This window comes from Artemia franciscana, chromosome 21 (assembly GCF_032884065.1).
Source record: "Artemia franciscana chromosome 21, ASM3288406v1, whole genome shotgun sequence".
In the NCBI taxonomy this organism is placed as follows: Eukaryota; Metazoa; Arthropoda; class Branchiopoda; order Anostraca; family Artemiidae; genus Artemia; species Artemia franciscana.
The window spans coordinates 16,074,152-16,080,646 of record NC_088883.1 but is presented as its reverse complement, the minus strand read 5'-3'; the positions used below and the strand labels follow the sequence as shown (position 1 = coordinate 16,080,646).

The 6,495-nt window shown below is 35.6% G+C and overlaps 1 protein-coding gene across 1 annotated transcript in view; it reads left to right on the top strand.

The window, feature by feature from the left end:
- The first annotated feature begins 220 nt into the window (after positions 1-220).
- LOC136040782 (succinate-semialdehyde dehydrogenase, mitochondrial-like) overlaps positions 221-6,495 on the top strand; it is a 51,885-nt gene continuing 45,610 nt past the window's right edge. Inside the window, exon 1 of the mRNA XM_065725107.1 lies at positions 221-421. The gene's annotated coding sequence lies outside the window, so the exon portion shown is untranslated. The remainder of the gene's footprint in view (positions 422-6,495) is intronic.

Sequence of the window (6,495 nt, the reverse complement as noted above, 5' to 3'; positions counted from 1 at the left end):
TTCAACCAGTCAATTGTTTCACGCAAAATCACTTTTCATGACAACCTGGTTTGTCACTGTTTCACGCAAAAACAGCGGTTGAGCTCAACCACACCGAGTGGTTGAGCTCAAACAGTCTCTTTGGTTGACGCGAAAAAAGGCCTTTACTGCGCTAACCATTCTTTTGAGCACGGTAAGAAAATCACTTACTGCGGTTACTGCCGGCAGTAACTATTCTCGTTCCCAGTGGGTTGGGCAGTAACCATTTTCCCGCTAGGAACGGAAATAGTAACCATTCGGTTACTACAGTAAGTCCCTGGAACACACCCATAGTGTTCCGCAATGGATGTCAATTCACCACTATCATCATCACGTAAACAAAACAGGCTTGAGAGTTCAGATTTCAATGACAAAATACTGCATTAACGAAACACCAATTCAGGTAATTTATATATTGTTCTTTTTGGTAACTTCTTCTGAAACGACTGGTAATTTTTGCGTTTAGATTTATGACTTCAGTCCTTAATATTTTTGTTTTTGACATACTGCACTTAATTTTCAACCACACAGATTATCATCACTATCACATATATTATGAATACATTTTTATTTGTCTTTTGTAATTACAGTAAATTCATACTTAGCCTATTCACATAATTTAGCTTAGAACAAAGTGAACACATTGCTTAATGTCTTTCTTTTTGCTTGTTCCAAATTCAATAGTTGTTTCTAGGAAAATTCCATTTGAGCCCTTATTTGGGCTCAAAACAGCCCAGAGCAACTTAAAGTTTAAAAATGTAATTTCTCAGGAAACTGTCTAGTTGGATAAAATTGACATTCAGAGCTGACTCAGGAATTGTCATTCTTATTTTTATTATTCTTAATATTGTTAATTCTCTCCTCTGTACTTTATGCACCTTGAGAGCCTTGTCTCTTGATTGTCATCCAATTTTTAGAAATAACAGTAAATAGCAGAAGCATTAAACATTTAATGCTCTACCAATGTCATTGAAAAACTGCACTAAGATGCAAGCAATCTCTACATTTTCAGGAACTGAATTAAATCCTCCAAGTACTAGCTGCATTGAAGAAGCTACATTCTTTTTGATAAGGAAGCCAAGTATATTTGAGAAATAACCATTGTAACTCAGGCAGATAAAAAAAATATGCTCTAAGTCTTCTTCCACATCAAAACAATAGGGATTCATTATATATTTTGGCTTTGTAAGTTCCAAAGCCAGCATGGTTTGATCTTAATGTAAATAGGATTCTCACTTGTTTTCTAGTTAAAGAGCTGTATACATTAATTCCACCCTCTTGATCCACATAAGGTCTAAAATGCTGTTTGTTCAAAGTCTTTGCACTATCTCCAACCTTTTTCATGATTTTATTTATTTTCCTTTGATTTTCTGAATGGTCCCATTCATCAAGCTTGATTCCTCATGATGTTGCCTCCTTTGCTAACTTATCTGCTAATTCATTGCCAGATATACCAGAGTGCAATGGCACCCATTGAAGATGTATATCATTAGTTTTACTTGCTTGTATATAAGCAAGATGACACTCCATTACTTCACTTTTGTTTGAAATAGATGGATCATAACTTGCAACTGCTTGGATTAAGCTTTTAGAATCAATACATATGACTATTTTGTTGTTTCTAAAATTATTTGCTATATATTGAAGTGTCTTAAGTAGGGCTATAACCTCCTCTTGAGATATTGAGAAATATTCTGGTAGTTGAAATATTTGTGAGACTCTCAGTGAAGGTATAACAAATGCTGCCCCTACCCTCTTACCATTTTCAAACTTAGAACCATCTGTACAGATAACTAGAAAATTGCAGTATCTAGCTTCAAAGAAAAAGTTGAAAGGAGTTCAAGGTGCTTTTACTGAACTAGCCACATTTCCGGATGTGTATCAAAAAATAATGGGAATTGCTGGTGCTGCTTTGACAAGCTTTCTTGTCTACCCTGCTTCAACACCCTGCTAGTCTTGTCTGCTTTGACAAGCAGTATCTTCACTGTTGTCTACCCTAGTAAACATGCAGAGTGAAATTGCCAAATTGAAAGAAAATCTTTGTCAGGATATTCACAAACAGGTGATTGAGAAATGTTCAGGTAACAAAGGCATGATCAGTGAACAAGCAATTAAAACTATTGTTACCAAGATCTATGATGCAATAAGTCTTGATTACAGTTCAAAATTTGCAAATATTGAAAAGACGCTCAAGGGGTTTCAAGCTCAAATAACAGTGCTAGAAAATTGCATCAAAATTCTAGAATACCACAACGACGATTTGGAACAGGAAAGAAGATCAAACATTCTTCTAATCCATGGACTGTCTCAGATAGGTGGAGAAACACTGCCCAATAGCATTCTAGAGCTATTCAATGCTAAGATAGAGATCTGTGTGCTTGCTAGTGACATCAAGTCAACTGAGCACTTATGGACTCAAGTTAGATCAGTGGAAACTGTTATCCCGCCCATTCTTGTCACTTTTCATTCATCTGAGTGTGCAAAGCGCGTGTTCATGAACAAAAAGAAGCTCACTGGATCAAAAGTATTTATATCTGAGTATTTAACGCCAAAACATAAGCAACTGCTGAATCTGGCACGTGACAAATTTGGAGCTTGGAATGTTTGGACTGATGGTGGCTGTGTGCTAGCCAAACCAGGAAACAGTTCAGCCATCTTGAAAATTAGGTCACTGAATGACCTGATCAGTAACCAGTACTGACATGTTGAATCCATCCTCAGTTCTTTTGTTTATTTGGGGTTGGCTGCTTTGTTTTGCTAATCTCGTGTCAAAAACTTTTTTGTTTGTTTTGTCATTAAGATATCAAAAAGTTTGCACTATTGAGCATACTAGAGTATTATCATAAATAGTATGACTGACAGGCTTTCAGACTTAGAAAGTAATCGGCTGTCTGTTGATCAATTATTATCCACCCCTATTGCAAATGATAGTTTAAGTGAAGGAAATAATACTCAAGCAATGAAAGCTAGTAATTTTTTGGATAGTCAGTGAAGAAATGGTTGGTCAAAGAAGATACTGTTTTTGCATTTTGGAATTGCCAAGGCCTTAAGACTGCATACCCTACACTGTGTAACATATTAAGTGATATGCAAGAAGCACTGTTAGTAATAGGACTATGTGAGATGTTTGTATCAAATAGGGATAATTTTTCAGTGTGGGATTTCCAGTTTCCAGGATATGTTAGTGAAAGAAAAGAATGACAGGTTATGGAGTGAGGCGGTCTGGCTTTGTTGATAAAGGAAGGATCCGTTGATTTTTGAATTTAAAAAAGAGGGAATAGTTGTGGGAAAAGTCAAAGTCATGGCCACTTGTAGAAAAAAGCCAAGACAGATTGTTGAATTAAGTGGGCAGCCCAGTCAAGGGTTAATTTTATCCCTTTGAGATCCTTCTGTTGGTAAGGGAGGATCTCTCACTTTGGCTTGAAGGAAGACTTGAGACTCTTTTTATTGAAATAGAAGATAAATTTGATAAAAATGTAGTTGTTGGTTTAGTTTATAAGACACCTTCATTTAATGAGGATGTTTTTATTGAGGAAATGGAGCATTTAATGGAGAAATTTAGTAATGATCATAAATATAAAGTAGTAATGGGGGATTTCAATATTGACCTCCTTAAAAGTACAAGCTGCCTAGATTTTCGTAACTCTATGATTTCATCATTCCAGTACCCCCTGGTAACTATTCCTACACGAGTAACTGATAAGTCTGTGACTCTTATCAATAATATATTTGTGGATGGAAAGCTGCTTGAAAGTTCGTATGCTGATGTTCTACTCATGGATGAATCCAACCATCTTTTTCTTCTTAGTAAAATGAAAAAATCTTACAGGATTATAAATAAGAGTGGTCAAATAAATAAAACATATTTTCGTGATTTAAGAAAAGATGGTTTAAAAAAATTTGAGAGAGAAATGGATGATGCAGATTTTACTCCAGTTTTTGAAGAAGATAACCCGTCAGTTGTGTATGATATTTTTGTTGCAATATTTACAAAGATATTGAATGATACGTGTCCTCTAAGAAGACTTAAAAGAGGTAGTATAAAATTCCCAAAGAAACCATGGATTACACAGGGCTAACTACACTAACTACATTCTATTTTCTCAGATATCTAGTATTGAAACTAATTTAGAATTAATAACAAACAGAAATCAAATAAAAAGAGTAAAGGTAACAAAGTATTTAGGTTTTATGATTGATGAAAATCTATCATGGAAAACACATTCAAATATTATAGCTTCAAAGTTGTCCAGATCTCTGGGTGTGCTTTGCCGAGTTAAAAACCTAGTATCCTATAAAAGTCTTTGGTTACTTTATTTTGCTATTTTTTACCCGTATATTTGCTATGGTTGCTCTTTATGGGCTAGTAATTTTGTATCATGTTATAAAAAAATCCAAAATAAAGCTATTAAACTTTTATCACCTAAAACTTTATTTACTCATAATATTAATGAACTTTATACTAAGAATCAACTTTTTGATATTTCAAAGACAAGAGAATACCAAGTTAGTATTTTCACATATAAATTTATTGATAATATACTTCCCTCTTCTTTCGAAAATTTTTTCTCCATTAATTGTGATCTTCATACCCATGATACACGAGGGGCATCAAATCTGGTACACCCATTTAGAAATACAGCTAGTGCTTCTTTCATGATTTGAAATTTTGCCCCCTCTGTATGGGATATTATTCCAATTGAAATAAAAAATTCGAGTCATTTAGCTTCCTTCAAGGCTGTTGTTAAGAGATTCTTCCTTGCAAAAGAATAGTATGGTAATGATGCAAAAGTATAGTAATAATGCATGAGTGTCATAAGTAGAATCTTTGTATGTGGTAATATGTAGAGTAGAGATGACTGCCACCTGCTGCCAACAAGCCCCTTGGGGCTTTCTTAGTAGGTGCAGCAAAATGTTTTGTATACATATTTAAAAGAAAATTAATCTAATCATTAAGGTGTATAAGAATTGACTGGTGATCACTAATAAGAACATCTTGATCTGGGGCATAAGCAGTACATTTGTTAAAAAGTGATGGATCAGCAAAAGCAAGGTTGATAGTAGTAAATTTACCAGTATTTGGATTCAGTCTGGTTGGGAGACCTCTTGGGGTTGCTAGACAGAGTCTTGACTTTAGCATAAAACTTTCAATACTTTTTCTAGCCATGTTTACAATTGGACAGCAACACCAGCTTCTGCTATGAGCATTGAAGTCCCCCAGTATGAGTCCTCCAGTATGAGCAGCATCTCATTATTTAATATTGAGGTTTCTATTCCATTCAGAAACTTATCAAGTCCAGCTGATAGCCTCCCATTTTGGGAGTCCAACCTATCATATCTCAGACAGTTGTAATTTTTGAATTTTGGTTGTGAACCATGGAAGGGCTTAAGACATGTCTCTTGCAAGCAAATAATACCCACCTTATTATCATTACAGAAACTCTCTAATAAAAATTTATCTTCATTTTTGATGGAGTTGTAGTTCTATGCTAAAATTTTTAAAAAAATCATTTCTGGCTAAGAATTTGGTTCATTTGTATTACCTGGTTTACCTCATTTCCATTTATATGAATGTTTAGTTTTTCAACCAATTCACACATTTTATTTATTCGATCTGTTAAATGTAGTTTTTCTAGATTCAATAGTTCTGGGTTCAGCAAAATACCCAAGGTGATTTTCTTTGCTGTTTGTTCTGCAATATAGCTAACATTGTAGGCTGATAGCTTCTATATGTTGTAGTGGCTCTTTTGTAGCTGATTTGGTTTTTTCCGCAATTTGGAGAATATTTTTATTCTGCATTCTTATAGGACATTGCGATGACATAGAGGCATGTGACCCTTTGCAGTTTGTGCAGCTGTAGGAGTTCGTTCTGGTTTGAATGTCTTTGTTTTTTAATTGACAAACTCCTGAGTCATGATTTCCAGCACATCTAAGGCATGTAGGCTGCTCTGCTCTGCAGTATTTCTGTACATGTCCATATCTCTGACATTTATGACACTGCAGTATTCTTCTTGAGCTGTCCTGGCCGAGTGGGTTGGTGTGCTGGATTCGGGATCCCTTTTCTGAGAGGACACTTGTTTGAATCCCAATGTACCCAATTCTTCAGTTTGGGATGGGGGTCAGTGGCGTGACTCTGTAAGCTTAGCCAGAGTCGACCCAGCTCTAAATGGGTACCTGGAAAAATCTGGGGAAGGTAAACAGGAAGGGTGTGTGAAAGCACAGGATGGCTGGCCCCCAACCCCCCATTGCACTTCCTGGCTGAAGGGCCAAGAAACGGAAATCAGCACTGCTGGTATGGACTGTAAATACCGTATCCTTTTAGTATTCTTCTTACATATGGTAGCACTTCTCTTTTCCTTCCTGCAGACCAAACAGAGGAAAGTAGCATCACTTTCAGAAGTCAGCATCACTGCATTGCTATCTTCTAGAGTTTTGTTGTCTCTATTATACCATTTTTGTCTTTCTGCATTTAGAATC